Here is a 16,343-nt window from a genome sequence, read left to right on the forward strand (position 1 = left end):
AGCAAAGCATTGTGGTTGGAGAACAGAGTTTAAATAAAGAGTAATTGATGGTTGGGAAGCATTTTAACTTACCTGCAGGGTGGGCCATACATTATATTCTATAGTTTTGTTTCAGGCTATGGGCTCAGAGAAGTGATGTTTTAGGATATATATTTTCTCTGAAATGTGGATTGTATGGTGAATTCTTGAAAACAAGGGGACCACTTGAGAAGCTCTTACAATATCCTGTCATAGTATGAAATAAGAAAAATGGACTAGAAAGGATGAACGTAAGGTATATTATTAAATATCAGTAGTATTTGTGCAGATTTTAGAGACAAATATGAAACTTACAAGACATAGTTATTATTTTTCCTTGTTTAAATGTAATGTGCTATTCTCCTTTAAGTTAACTTTATTAAAAATTAAATAAATAAACAGTATCAGGCCCCAAATTTCTCAGTACCAAATAATTTTGACAAAATCCATTTCCTTGGAATTCTAGTCAGTCAACAACCAAGTGGAGGGGAAATATATTTGTAAATATCCAGGAATGAGAACACATGAATGCAACCTAATTATAACAATAAAAAGAAAACTCTAGAAAAAAAAGTATTTTGGTGCTAAGACCAACTTTGGAAAGTCACTTTGATTCCTTTACTCTGTATTTAAGATGCAGTTATCTTCTGTTCAGAAAGTAAATTTTGAGGCATTTCTTCATAATTACAAATAATTTATAAGTAGAAATTACATGATGAAAACATCAATCATAATATTCTGTCAACAAGGTATCTTCATTTGGCAATCAAAGTGGCAGTGTAGATGCAAATATTCTGAGGTCAAAGCTTCTTGTCTTTTACTCATACATATATCTATTTCTCTGCTCATAAGATCATGAGCAGAAACTTTATTCAGGCCTCGAGCCCTGAAAATGTGAACACAACTCACAATCTTCTTCTTTATCATCACTCATATGATCAGTATGAGTGACATTCTTTTTTTTTTTAACAACTCTCCAAGAAATTTATTTTAGCATATGCCATATATAGGATAAGGAATTGCTCTATGCATATGTTTGGCATATGTAGTATATAGGTATGGACTGAGTTATAATAAAAATACTTATGTAGTATAGGCAATTTTCATATAGAGTTAGAAACAGCAATTTCCAGTCAAGCATGACTGGACTGATATTTTCTCAGTCTTCAATTACATGACAAATTACAACTGTATAGCAGTCACTTCTGGTCAACAGTATCATGATAAATGCTTGATAAGATATAGTTTTTCTCCTTGTTCACTTGTAAAAATTGGTGCCTTTTTGTAATGTTCTACAACTTCTTCCATGGTGCTGAATTTACGCTGCCCAGTGCAGTAGACAATCTCTTTTAGCTGGACTTTAAAATGTTTGTTTTTCCCCTGTGCTTTTAGTGATACTGAAAAATCATTTAGTGAAGATTCACTATCACGAATGAGGAAATCAACTTCATGCCCTCTTTCATTTAATGCCATTTCTGCTTGGTGCCTGGTGACTTTCCCATAATACCATGGATTGCCAGCAAACTTTCCAGTGAGTGAAAGCCTAATGTAATCACACTGTGGAGGCGATGGTTCCAAACCTGAGGTTAATGGATTATTCTGCATAATGGTAACATAGTTTTTCAGCACCAGACCAACCATTCCATTGACCTTCCTGCATTTCCACCACTCAGGGTAATTTTCAGGTTTTTCAATAACATCCATTACATCGCCTTTCTCAAAATTAAGTTTTTCATCATTGGACGAGCTGAATGGGTAAAGATCCTGTACCACATGTAACACTTGCCCAGTATTTAGGTTACTGACTGCTGCTAATTTCTCTGACAAAGAACCCACATGGTCACCCAAAGGCCTGTCGCCTTCCTCAGTCACATAGTTTGAAGGAACCATCCAACATGTCCATTGTAGCTACCCCGCCACCACCCATCACTGCATTTCTCCATGATGATCACCTTTTTCCCTTTTATCAATGACGATTCATCCTCTCTCTCTGCCATGTAGTTAAATTTTACATAATCAGGCATGTTGAGGTCATACAGACGTTCCCCTGGGTCAACAAAGCTATCATCAGCAGGAGATGCAGAACCTGGCACACTAGGTTTTCTTTTCACTTTTCCAATGTCTAACGTATCCTTTAGGTTTTTTACAATTGATGCTTTCCGAGCACTGTTTTTCCTTTCCACGTAGTTAGAAGGCACAAAACCCGTTTTATCCATGGAATTTTGAACTCGCCACCAGGATTTAGAATCATCCAGAAGCCACAATCTCTCATTCTTCTTGATGTCCAGCTCTTGTTCTTGTTGGGCCACATAATCAAATTTGGCTACTACCACCACTTCTTCTGCCATTTTTCAGCAGCTTCTGCACTGTTCAAATCCAGACTTACTGCTCTTTCATCTGAGAATCAGTTAGCATTAAGGGAATTCTCTTTATCACCTTAGGAATCCCCTTTGTCCTTCTAGAATTTGATTTCCCGTTTCCTATATTCTGCATGACATTCTTGAAAAAAATCTCCTCAAACTGCTTTCCTTTCTAGTCCAGACCCCATATATGGGCACAGTGTTTGAGCTGGGACTTCTTGGGCATGTGCCAAGATTACAGTATTTTATCTGCATTTCAATTATTTTCTTTTAAACATTTTTTTCTGTGTCACTATTTTTTAAAATTTATGGCAGTATGAAATGAAAATCATTTTCATTATTTAAAGATGTCCATATACTATATTCACTCTAATAATCTAACAATGACCCTAAAGCTCCAATTCCTTCTTTACCTTATGGAAAATATTTTTCTTCTCCCTCCCCATGACAATGCACATGCTGTTCTCTTCTTCAACTCTGCCCTTCTCTAATTTGTTTAAAATACCATTTTGTCAGGGGGTACATGAAGTACGGTTCTATTCAATACATCTCTCCATGTTCCTTAAGTCCTAGAGTCTTTCTCACAAAATAAAAACATTTAATTGTTTCTGAAAAGATGGTTATGGAAAAAAAATTAAATACAGAAATATAGTAGTACAATATAAACAACTCCCACCAATCATTCATTCATTTAATGAATTACCAAGTCAAGGTCAATTGTATTTCAAACATAGCCTCACATGCTTCCTTCACTGTTGCATCATTTTTGAGATGCCCTGCTTTTTGGGTCCATAACTATTTCAGTATACACCTGGTAGATATAAAGATTCTTTCTTTAAAAAAAGGTATTGGGTGTGTGATTTTTAAATTATTATTTATTTCCTGGAATTTAAGCTCCATTATTTAAAATGTCCTGTCAGGTTGGATTTAGTGCTATGTAAGTAACTGCTAACAACTGAATTGAGATTCTGATTTCTAACTTGACTCAATGAAACTCATCCTCCAAATCATTTCTCCATTCACTAAATCACAAAAAAGTCAGCACACTATTAGTTTATTAACACATTACTGAAGTATTAGTAAGAATCACTGGAGATCCATGAAAACTTGAGTAACTTACCTAATTAAATGAGAGTTATATTGGGAGTCACATCATGTATAATTTAAAGATGAAGGTTAGGGATCTTAAGACCCTAATTATGAGAATATGAGATAAAAATCCATAACAGTCTCAGGTTTGAAGGAAGCTCCTCCCCCAAAAAAAGCCTGCAATAAAATCCCTCTCAAGACTTAAATGAGGAACAAATACTACTCAACCTGAGTTGGCAAAATTATAGAAAAATTGATTCAAGCCTCAAATATTTTTTAACTTATGAAAAAAATAGGGTAAGACCTGAAAAAGTTACATATTAAAATGTTAAAATAATAAGGAAAAGTCTGACATAGAAAAAGAAAACCCAGGCTCTCTATTTCTTTTATAAAAATTGAAGCTGCTGGGACTTCCCTGGTGGCACAGTAGTTAAGAATCTGCCTGCCAAGGCAGGGGACACGGGTTCGAGCCCTGGTCAGGGAAGATCCCACATGCTGCAGAGCAACGAAGCTTGTGTGCCACAACTACTGAGCCTGCGCTCTAGAGCCCAGGAGCCACAACTACTGAGCCCATGTGCCACAACTACTGAAGCCCGCGCGCCTAGAGCCCGTGCTCCGCAACAAGAGAAGCCACCGCAATGAGAGGCCTGTGTGCAGCAACCAAGAGTAGCCCCGCTTGCTGCAACTAGAGAAAGCCCGCGCGCAGCAACAAAGACCCAACATAGCCAAAAATAAATAAATAAATATATATTAAAAAAAAAAATAAAACCACAAGGCATCCTTAAAAAAAAAAAAAAATTTGAAGCTGCTGGAGTGGGCAGTGTGTATGTGTTTGGCAGCAGGGGATGGGGAGGGGGAAAAGATTCAAACAACATGTATCCCTGTCATTGTTTTCTAAGGAGGTACCTGGTACAGGGCACATTGAACAAAGACCAAGCAAAAAGGTACAGACAGCTCTTCCTTACAAGCTCATAAACTAACAGTTTCTAAAGAGTATATAGGTTTAAAATATTCTTTCCCTGATATACTGAGGGTAAAGGAGTTATTATATTAAACTAATAACTTTACAAAGGAAGGTTATTATATTCATAAGAATTAGTTTATGCCTAAATATTTTGTTTTCATAGGATGTCAAATCAAAAAGAGAACAATATCTGAGCAAGTTATCACATGAGATGTAGAAGTTACAGGCTAAAAGTTGATAAGATCAGTTCTAAGGAAATAAATAATTATATGGAAAAAATAAGTTTCAACAAATATATTAATCAAATATGCAAAACTTATGAATAAAAAGTGCATTTAGGTAGGCAAAAATAATGAAACAAGGTCTGAATGTTGACAAATTTTATTGGAAAATACTTCCAGAAATATCGCAGGAGGGATAAAGGAGGAAGCTTCATGTCAGTAACATAGCAGGAGTGAAGATAGGCAGCCTGGGTGATGGATTCTGGAAGGGGGACACAGATCATTGTAGATGTAGAATGCTTTCAGTAAAATCCAGATGACCAGTATCTTCCATAGAAAGAGGGATGGAAGTAGACACCGCCATAGCCACCATAGCCTCCACGACCATAGCTGGAACCATAGCCATAACCCAGGCCACCAAAACCACCAAGGCCATAGCCAAGGCCACCATACTAGTTGCCGTAGTAGTAGCTCATTGTGACAGGGCTTGAGGATTAGGTTGGATGTTGAAGATGACTTTCTTGAGAATGAATATCACCTGCTGCCCCCAGACTTTTGTACTCCCTCCATGTGGGTGTGGTCAACCACAACACACAAGTGTCATTCTCTTTGAAAATCCACCTTTGGTGAAAAACAGTACTATTAAGTCATAACTTTCTTATGAAGGGGAGTTTCAGAGATGCATGAAATGTTTTATTTTTCCTTTGAAAACATTTCAATTTTTTATTTTCCTTTTGTCATAACTTAAATTACATATATTCCTACAGTTAAAATATCAGCCTCCTTCATAATGGATAGATCATTTCTGGTATTTCCTGAGATCTTTGTCATTACCAGACAATACCTTCTTCATGTTTTTTTACACTCAATTTTTGTCTATTTTAAATATCATATTTTCTATCGCTTTTTCTCTTTGGCTTTCAATAAATCAGGGTACCAAGTATTAAGTAACCATGAATGATTGAAACTAATCCAAAAATCGAAGACAAATTATTCAGAATAAAAACTACATTTCAGTGACTCTAATTTGTAAAGACAGACTCCATAGAAGGATATTCAAGTCACAATAGAGATAATACTTTTGTATTAGTTTCCTAGGACTGCTGTAAAAATTAACCACTCATTGGTAATTTTTTTCTCAAAACAGGAGAAATTTAAGTTCTCATAGTTCTAAAAGCTAGAAGTCTAAAATCAAGATATTTACAGGGCCATACTCCCTATGAAGGCTCTGAGGAAAATTTATTCTTTGCTTCTTCCTAGCTTCTGGTGGTCCCTGGTAATTCTTAGCATCTCTTGTCTTGCTGCTACATCGTTCCAATCTCTGCCTCAATCATCACAGGGCCTTTATCCCGTCTTGTGTGTGTGTGTGCATGTGTGTGTGTGTGTATCTAAATCTCTGTCTTCTTATAAGAACACCAGAAATTAGATCTGAAGCCCATCCTAATCCAGTATAAACTCATCTTAACCTGATTACATCTGTGAAGACCCTCTTTCCAAATAAGCTCACATTCACAGGTTAGAACTTTATGATTTCTTTTTAGGAGACATAATTCAGCTCCTTAACACTGCCTTTTCGATGAAACATACATCTTTGTCAGATTGTATTCTGAAAATTAAGCTAAATTGAGATGAGTTTTCAGAAAATCACCTTCCTATATAGTTATAGGTTAGTTAGGGTGGAAAGAAACATTTTGCATGAGATTTGGAAGGCAGGAAATTAAACTAAAGCTTAATCTCTCAGTCCTCCCTTTTGCGAGACAGGAAAACTGCAGCGGAGTTGAGTGAGAGGAATGCCCTTTTCCCAGGGCTCAGAGACAAGGCTCTGCTCATTCCCCTTGAGTTGAGACCTTTCCAGTTATGGGAAAGACTCTGGGTATCTTTCACAAAGCTTGCTCTTCCTCTCCCATTGCCAGAGCAAAGAAGGGATCTTTCTCAAATTTTCACAGTGTGAACCTGGTAGAGTTCCTGTAGATAAAGCCCATAAAAGTGTGGGCCCCGCTAAGACCAAAGCCCCTTAGAGTTTCTCACTTTTGCACGAATCCATACTCAGCCTCTAATAACTTGTCACAATGAGAGTTTGAGCATTTGTAACAGTTTATGACTCCAGAGGCTTCTTCTGTTGGTAAGCAGATCTCAGCTGTGACTACAGATTCCCCCATTTCTCCAGATTTTAGGAATGGTTTGTCCTGAAAACTCAGTTCTCTGCTAGATTCTAGAAAAGTCATTGATCTTTAGTTTGTGCAGCTTTATCTTGTTGTAAAGACCAGAGTGACAATCTCCAAGCTCTTGCCATGTCAGAGCTAAAACGAGAAGTCCTAAATTTTTATTTAATAGAAAATAGAGCAGTTATTTAGTTATTTAAAGACTGGAAGACTTTAAAGTTTAGGTTGCACACAGAAAGGAGTACAGGTGAAATGAAGATTCATTCAATCAAACGATAAGTTTGATTGAATATCTGGAATATTAAAGTTATTTCACTTTGCTTGGAACAAAGTATATGATAAAAGGGAAAGATATAAATGGCCACTCATGGTCTTAGAAAGCCTGCCCTTTAGCTGTGGTCTAAAAATATCTGTGTCTGGTGTGTCTATGATTTTCTGGGTATTGTAGCCTGGAGGCAGGGCTGAGGGTGGGGAATAGATTGAGCCACATGAAGGAGTATAGAGAAATGTAAAATGAAAGGTAGTGACTCCTATTTCAAAAGCAGCTTAAAAGAGCTTAAGATTTCCATGGGCTAGGTTCATTCATCAAAGAATTCTGGAAAAGGTGGGACACAGTGGATGTGAAGGATGTGTAAGATTCATTAAACATCAAAGAGAGAGGCAGAAACTAGAAGGAGGCAATGACTTTAGCTAAAGCTCTGAGGCAAGACTTAACCACAGGTATCCTCGATGTGCACATGTAGATCAGTGTACCTGGAGCAGAGTTCATATACAGACTAATTAAATTTGGGAGGTACACAGATTACAGTGCAAGAAGGGTCTGGGCAGAGAAAGATAAATACTGTATGATCTCACTTATATGTGGAATCTAAAAGAGCAGAATTCATAGAAACAGAGTAGAATGGTGGTTACCAGAGACTGGGGGCTGGAAAAAAATGGGGAAATGTTGTTCAAAGGGTACAAGCCTCCACTTATAAGATGAATAAGTTCTGGGGATCTAATGTACAACGTGGCTATAGTTAACAATATTGTCACATACTTGAGAGTTGCTATAAGGGTAAATCTTAAATGGTCTCACCACGCACAAAAGTGATAATTATATGAGGTTAGGGAAGTGTTAAACTAACCCTACTGTGGTAATCATTTCACAGTATATATGTGCATTAAATCATCATGTTGTATGTTGTATTCCTTAAACGTATACATTCTATTTTGATCATATCTCAATAAAGCTGGAAAAAGTTTAAGTAAAATAAAAAGAGAAGAAAGGCTTGGGACTTGGGATTGAAAAGTTTGTCGTTTATGGAGTAATCTTCTAATTTTGGGCCAGGGAAGTACTATAAGAAAAGTGAAATTTTAGAAATACTTGGTTTTTGGTGCAAGCTGGGTGGTGTGGGGAGATGTTGAAAGTAAGGAGATGAGCTAGATAATACATCAATAATTATAGTATAGTATAGTAAGAGCTGGAATTAAGGTTTTTGTAGCAGGGATAGCTGGGAAAGGATGGCTATAAGATGCAAAATGTTAAAGGAATAGCACACATATGCTTCATTGACTAAAAATAGAAACATTACCAAGCTACAAGTTTGTATTCTTTATATCATTTTATTTTTAACTTTTAAATGAATATAAGCTGATAAAAATGGATTTCCTGTCAAAAGTAAATAACATTATGATTAATGTTTGCTTTATAATAAAATGAGTGAAATACTTCATGTGTGTTTTAATACATATGCAGAAGTCCACTGCATTTTATTTATTCAGTAGCCCATAATTTTTGAGATAAAAGCATTTGAGAGCAATAAAAAAAAAAAAAACAAAAACATGTTTTTGATAACAATCTATATTTCACAGTGGAAGTCACCAAAAGGCAACTTTAAAAGTTCAGTTATTTAGAGATAAATAAATATTTCACCTCAAGTCAATTTTTGGAACTTTACCATGACTCTAATTACCAATACTCTCCTCAAATTATGAAGGGAAATTTTGAGATGTTTGCTAGTGAACAAAATGAATATTAAGGTAATAATTATAAACCATAAAGCAAATAATATTTTCCTACATGACATCTTACCTTTGAAATTTGAGTGGTATAACTAGCATATTTGATAGTAGCATCAGATCATTCCTCAATATAACAAAATTATATTCAGTAATAATCATAAAATAAACAGTTATAATAGCCAGAAACAAAACACACAATGACAAATATTGTTTTATTGAAAGACATCTGTAAATTTTATAAATTATTGTCCATTAACTAATCAGTGAATTTAAATAAAAATAAAATACCTGTAAAAAATTTGCTTTTACCAAACAAAAATATTATCTTGTATAGTTTTGCAATGTTTCATTGTTTCGAATTTGAAACACACACACACTCACACACACATATATATGCACACTGCTCTAACTGAGCCATGTTACTACAGACTTTTTTCTCTCTCTTTCTTCCTCCCTCCCTCTTTCTTTTCTTCCTTTCTTTCTTCCTTCCTCCCTTTCTCTCTTTGTTTCTTTCTTTCCTTCCTTCCTTCTTTCTCTCTTGCTTTCTGTTCCTCTATCTCTTTCCTCCTTTCTTTCTTTCTTTCTTTCTTTCTTTCTTTCTTTCTTTCTTTCTTTCTTTCTTTCTTTCTTTCTTTCTTTCTTTCTTTCTTTCTTTCTTTCTTTCTTTCTCTCCTCTCTGTCTCTGTCTCTCTCTTTTTTTCTTTTTTACTGGAGAAGCAATATGTCTGGATAACAATGTGATTTTCTAAATTTAGTTTTTCTTTGCTATCTTTTGCTCAAAGTCTACAAAATATGAAGAAGTCAAATCTCTTTGTCAGTCAGTTAAAGCTCCCTGTAAGCTGTATTCTTTTTAATAAGTCAATACTTCTTCTCAATTGACAATCTCTCCATTATTTCATGGTTACTATGTTCTCTTCTTCATGCCCGTGACACTGTCATTCTGCTCTCTTCATCCAACATTCCTTTACCAAACTTGTTTATGATGCCTTTTTTAAAAAGTGAAGATGAAATACAATCTCCTTTGTTATAAATTTATTTGTACTGATTCATCTCTCCCTGTTCTTTGAGTCTTGTGCTATACATTTCATATGCCACACAATAGACATTTAGTTATGGTCATATTTTCTAATGAATTTTATTATATAAAGTTAAGTAAAATATAAGAATAATATGGTTAAAGGAATCATTATATACATAACTCATCTTCATAAATTATCACCTTGTGACCAATCAAATTTCCTCTGTACTTCTGTCCTTTTCCTTGTTACCAGCTGTGAAACTTTTAAGCAAATCCCAGGAATCATATCATTTTATCTATAAATATTGTCATATGACTTTCTAAATGATAGGGACTTTTAAAAAGCACTGTCAGTAATTTTTTTAAATCTTATTTTTGAACTGAAATAGATTTTTCAAGTAAGGTTGCAAATTAGATTTATTTTGAGATTGTTTGAAAAGTTTAACCTTTATTCAGAATCTGTGTGATTCGGCATTCTCAGCATTCTTAATTTCATAAGATCATTAAAAGAAATGAAAACAAACTTTACACTAGAAAGATTTTTCTCTTAAGCACAGTGCTGGAAGTATCTGTGGGACTCACTGGAGACTCACGAAGGCCCATGGGATTCACCCAGTTTATTGGAAGTGATACCAGTGAACATCTTTACGTAGGACTCAAAGGTGAAGCTTAGTATCCAAGGAAACCAAAACTCCGCACAAAAGTCAATGACCCATCTCTGGAATAGAATTCTGATCAAGATCAGAATAGAATTCTGATCAAAATCCAATCCCGAACTAGGTTGGAAAAAGGAGTAAGAACATTAATTTAGAGTCAATTTTTAAGTTTTAAGTGAGTTTAAAGAGAGTTTATCTTAAAAATTGATTTGTATATGCTATAATACTGAGATAACCAAGAATGCTAACTATGGTGAATTCTCAGGTTTTTCTCTTTGATAGAGCAAATGAAGGCTATCAAGCCACATGTTTTCCCACATTTAAATTACACAAGGATGCACACTACTGTATATAAAATAGATAACTAATAAGGGCCTAGTATACAGCACAGGGAACTCTGCTCAATACTCTGTAATGGCCTATATGGGAAAAGAATCTAAAAAAGAGTGGATATATGTATATGTATAACAGATTCACTTTGCTGTACACCTGAAACTAACACAAAATTTTAAACCAACTATACCCCAATAATTTTTTTTTTTAAATAAATTAATTAAAAATATAAATAAATTATACAAGGAGGAAACTGACACAGAAACAGTTGGAATAGTGAGCTACAAATCAAGGACACTACTTTCTTGATGAGCTCAGAAAAATAAGAATACCTATTGGGTAAGTATAGCACCAAAAAGAGCCTCTTCATACAGTGCTGAAAGTCTCCTGACTTTTCATTAAACGAAAGAGAGAATAGATGGTCCATCAAACTTCACATATTTACATACTGTTAATGAAGAACATATCTTCATAAGTATTAGAAATGTCTGAATATATTTGGTTCTATGGAATTCCATATTTTAAAAAAGAGACATCAATTTAGCAAAGTAAATCATCTAAATGAGTTATATACTTAGTTTAACAGTAAGGGTTATTTCTAAGGAAACATGAATACAAAGTAAATATGTTCCATGGGAAAATATTTTTCAATACAAAAATACTACTAAAATTTTGGAAAACATAAACATCTAGTGTTTTGAAATGGTTGAAAGAAATAAAGTTTGATATTTAATGTCCACCAAAAAATATTTATTCAAAAATAAGACTAGAAATATCACAGAAGTGAAAAGGAGCAAAATATAGGTCATTTTCCAGAAGAGTTGACTATATCTTGGTAGAGCATTCAAATCATTCATCAGAAACATGAGTGTCTGCTGATCCAAGAAGTTCCAAGTGCAGGGTGATAACGTCTTTGAAGAAAAGTAACAGATAATAAAAATTACACAAACATTCTGAATCCCAAAATAATGATCAGGTCTTTCAGAAGAATCCAGATGACAAGTATCATCCATAGAAAGAGGGACAGAAGTAGCCACAGCCACAACCATCATAGCCTCCAAGGCCATAGCTAGAACCATAGCCATAGCCCAGGCCACCAAAACCACCAAGGCCATAGCCAAGGCCACCAGTAGTTGCTGTAATGGTAGCTCAATGTGTCAGGGGTTGAAGGTTTGGTTGGATGTTGAAGGTAAGTTTCCTGAGAATGAATATCACCAACTGCATCCAGACTTTTATACCCCCTCAGTGTGGGTGTAGTAAAGCACAACACACAAGTGTCATTCTCTTTGAAAATGTATCCTTGGTGAAAGATAGTACTATTAAGTCATACCTTTCTTATTAAACATAGTTCCAAAGATGCAAGAAGACATTTTTCCTTTGAATGTAATATAATTTTTCATAACTCAGAATTAATATTTGTTTTTATTATGTTCATCATCAAAACTGATTTTTTTCATGTATTTCTACATTAAAATTGAATCTCCAAGCTTTCTTCTATGAGATAGACAATTCTTGGCATTTTCTGAAATTTTTAATATTGCCAAATGTTTTTCTACCTCAGACTTTTTTTATCTTTTCCAAAATCCTGTTTTCTTTACTTATTCAATAATTGAATCACATAATTGTTAAATTTAATTATGAAAAATAAAACATATGTTTGTCATCAATTAGATAAAATGATGCCATTTATTTAGAAAAATTTGGACAATTTTTGATTATCTTCCTTACTGGATATTCTGTGTCACAACCTTTTAACCACCTTTATACTTGAAAATACCAAATTCTGTAAGAGGAGTGACGTGTCCTAACACAAAATGCAGAATTTTCTTCTGTACCCTTACAAAGAAAATCTCTCCTGACCACATGTGATATACCAATGTTTCTTGAAACTGGCAATTGGTATCTTTGCCATATACTTTTTCTCACATGTATTGAATACTTATTCTCCTGGAGTAAAAAATTTATCTCTTGTTCTTATGCCATTTTCACCCATTCTAGTCCACAATCCTACTAGCCTACTATTATGTAGTCCTTCCCCCTTCCACACCGCCATCTAGTGGTCTGATTTCTTTATTTTTATGTTTTATTAATTTATTTTTCACCCTACTCCGTGGTCAGCATTTCTGTTCTGTGAGAATCAAACTCTATGCCGGAGTTAGGAATGATATCTAGGAGGAGCAGGAAAAGAGAAAGGAAAAGAAAATAAGTAGGACTGAGCAGGGGAGCCGTGAGACCATAATACAGACCCTACAAATTCTCTGACAGCCCAGCTGGAACTCTGCAGGAAAGATTGCTTTCAGAGGAGGCCCATGTTAAGCAGAAACGCTGTGCCTAGTTATTGGCTGGCAGCTGCCCTAAGAATAGTGCAGCTCTGGCTCAAGGGCTGAGGTAGACCCTGACAACACTGACATCTTGTTGTACTCTGGATAGATACTCCTTTCTGGAAGAAAGATTTGAGAGGTCGATCTCCATGTTTGCCACGTCCTCCAGTTTGATTATAAACAATTTGAAGGCATGGACCGTGATTTAGTATGACTGAGGCTTAAAGTGATGTAATATCTTATAAAATAATGTGTATATATATTTTTAATATATTTGTTTTAGAAATACTATTATAAAACCTTAAAATGTTATATTAAAAAATAACAGGTATGTCATATAGGATACCTCAAACTTTGTTTTTCAAAGGAATGGGATGATGATTTATATCATTTTCTTTAAACAAATTCTTACTGAATGCCTGTTATATGAAAATACTTTGCTATGCATTTGACCAGAGAGATGATGGGTTGGAGATATATAAGAATCTAATCCCTAGCCTTAGAAATGTACCTTTTAATTTAAGTCATAGTTGTGTGTGTGTGTTTATGGTTTGTGTGTGGGAGGGTATGTTCCTGTGTGGCAAATGCATCGTTTATATTTGTGTATATGGATAATGTAAAGCAACTAAGCAACAGTGAAATAAGAGGTAGTGACATTTATTAGAAAAACAGTAAAACATTAGAGTGGGTTATATTGATCTGCAAATAATTTCTTAAAAAGGTGGATCTGAGGTAGGCTCTTGAGGGACAGAAGTTATTCAACAGAAAGAGAAGAAAAAAGGAGACAGCATCTTGATGCAGTGAACAGAAGTGAGACCAAGCAAGGTGTGTCTTCCATGTGCAGAACAGTATGGATATAGTGGAAGGTTTACAAAAACAGTAATTGAAGGTTGTGAAGACGTTGGATCCCATCAGGAGGGGACTTCATTGATTATTAGGCTGAGGATTTTATATTTAGTTATGTCCTGTTTTTATTCAAAGACAATGACATGACAGAAGTAATATTTCAGAATTACTTTTTGGTGTTCAGAATAGATTATGTGGGCAGAGCTGGGGAGGAAGGAGATCAGTTCAGTGGCTATAACATTGTCCTGGATTTGATAAAAAAGGATGGGAATAGGTTTGTAGTAAAGTGAATGCCAGGACGTAATGGACATAAAGTATACTAAAAAAAATCAAGAACAGATATTAGAGGGAAATAACATTAGAAAAAGAAAAGAAAAAGGAAAATCACCTAGTTGTATAATCTTTGCTGTCCAAATATAATATATTTTACCCATTATAAAATTATGATATATCATAGGTAAACAACATCACACCATATGCTTTCTCTTGAATTTTGTTTAAAATGTTTAAGACCTTCAAAAATAATTTAATACATATGCTTAACTCCATTGCATTTGACATTTACTCAGTTCATAATCACTTGGAGGAAAAATATTTGAAAAAGTTAGAAAAATAGGTTTGGGGTTTAACATTTCATAGTATTTCATAGTAGAAGGCATCAAAAGACTGCTTTAAATAACTGGTAAATAAATATGTTGGCCCCAAATCCAGTTTTGGAAAGTTTTTATTACCCCCAAGTTCACAAGCTCTGAGCTGCTCATGAGGCAGTGTTAGAGAGGCTTTCTGAATATATTCTGAAATGTTTACAATGAGTAGATATAAAATAATTAGACTGAAACATTAACAATATCATCTTAAAATATTTTCATTTGGCAATCTAATGTACAATAAGAATCCAAATTATCTGAAAGAGAATTTATTTTCTTTCTATGTAAATGTGTTTCTTCTTCCAATAGTCTTTTCATTACCAGCTGTATTAACTTTCTGGAAAGTCACTGAGCCCCAGCACCTTCATGCTTCCTTCACATCACTTTTATGATCAGACTGATTAACTATTTTGAACTGTTTCTCCTTAAAACCACCTTCTTTTTTCTTCCAACCATCAAACCTCACCAGAGAGAATGAGGTGGGACCTGATTGCCACATGTCTTGAACTCTGCACAGCAGCTTTGCTGGTTAAAAGTTGTTTTGTAAACACAGTTATGTTCTTGTTACTCCTTCCTCCAAAAAATCCACACAATATGAAGGGAAGATATCCCTTTACATAATGTCTGAGGTTTACCAAAAGCTGTTTTCACTCTAATAAGTTAACACTGAACCTCAAGCTTCACTTTACATTATTACAGTATACTCTTTGTCCCCAGGAAATACACCTGTTGGTCTTTTTACCCATTATGCCTTAGGCTGCTAGTTCAAATTCTAACCTTTTTCAAGGTCCACATGAAATAATAATTTTTTAATATTACTTCATTCTTTCTTTTTAATTCAATTGTCCCTGTTCTTTATGTCCTACAGACACATAAAATGACACAAAGGAGAGTTGCTTGTGTCTGTATTGTGTAACTATTTTGTTACGGAAAAAATATATATGTAAAAAATAGACTAGTATATGGTACCTAAATGTCCTGTCTTAAACAACTGACATTTCATGGCCTATTGTGTCTCCTTTAAACCCTTTACCACCCCTTACTCCTGTATTATTTTGAAGTAAATCTAAAGCATTATATAGTTTCATCCATAAATATTTAAGTATATATTCTACATATGAACTAAGGTATGAATACCGTTCATTAAAGTCATTTGGTGGTGAAATACTTGCTTCAGGGTTGATTGAAAAGCTTAAGTTTTGGGTGAAAACAGTGAGAGGGAACTACCTTAGCTTTCCTAATTACATGGAATCATCAGAAGTGATTATTTAAAACTGTTACTTTAATACCCATTTTTTGGTTATCTTGGAATCCAATGTTAGGAGTGCAGGTAAGAATCACTTGAGTACCACAAAGACCTGTATAACTCATCCAATTGAATGAAGCTTCCATCAATGCTTGTACTTGTGATAGTAAGGGTATTCAGAGGTGATAACAGAGGTATGAAGAATTCAGAGGTGATAATAGGGATATGAGAAAGCTGATAGTTGAGGCAGACATCAATAATCAATCTCAGGATTGATTGCTGGAGGTCAAGGACAGGAATTAGAATAGAATTCCTAGCAAGGTTTAAATGAGTGACAAATGCCAGCAGCCATCCAGAGCAAGAGCATTCATTCCAAATCCATGTCTGTAAGTGAAGAAAATGAAGCATCAAATATCAAAAAGTAAACATATAAATTACAGTGCTGAAATAACCGAGGA

General features: G+C 34.6%; 1 pseudogene across 1 annotated transcript; it reads right to left on the reverse strand.

Annotated features, from left to right (window-relative positions):
* Window positions 1-1,060: 1,060 nt before the first annotated feature.
* Window positions 1,061-11,829, reverse strand: LOC309660024 (SH2/SH3 adapter protein NCK1 pseudogene; annotated as a pseudogene). The gene has a single exon. The product of its transcript is annotated as an SH2/SH3 adapter protein NCK1 pseudogene (transcript).
* Window positions 11,830-16,343: the final 4,514 nt, after the last annotated feature.

This window comes from Balaenoptera physalus (assembly GCF_965194825.1).
Source record: "Balaenoptera physalus genome assembly, chromosome: 4".
NCBI classification, from domain to species: Eukaryota; Metazoa; Chordata; class Mammalia; order Artiodactyla; family Balaenopteridae; genus Balaenoptera; species Balaenoptera physalus.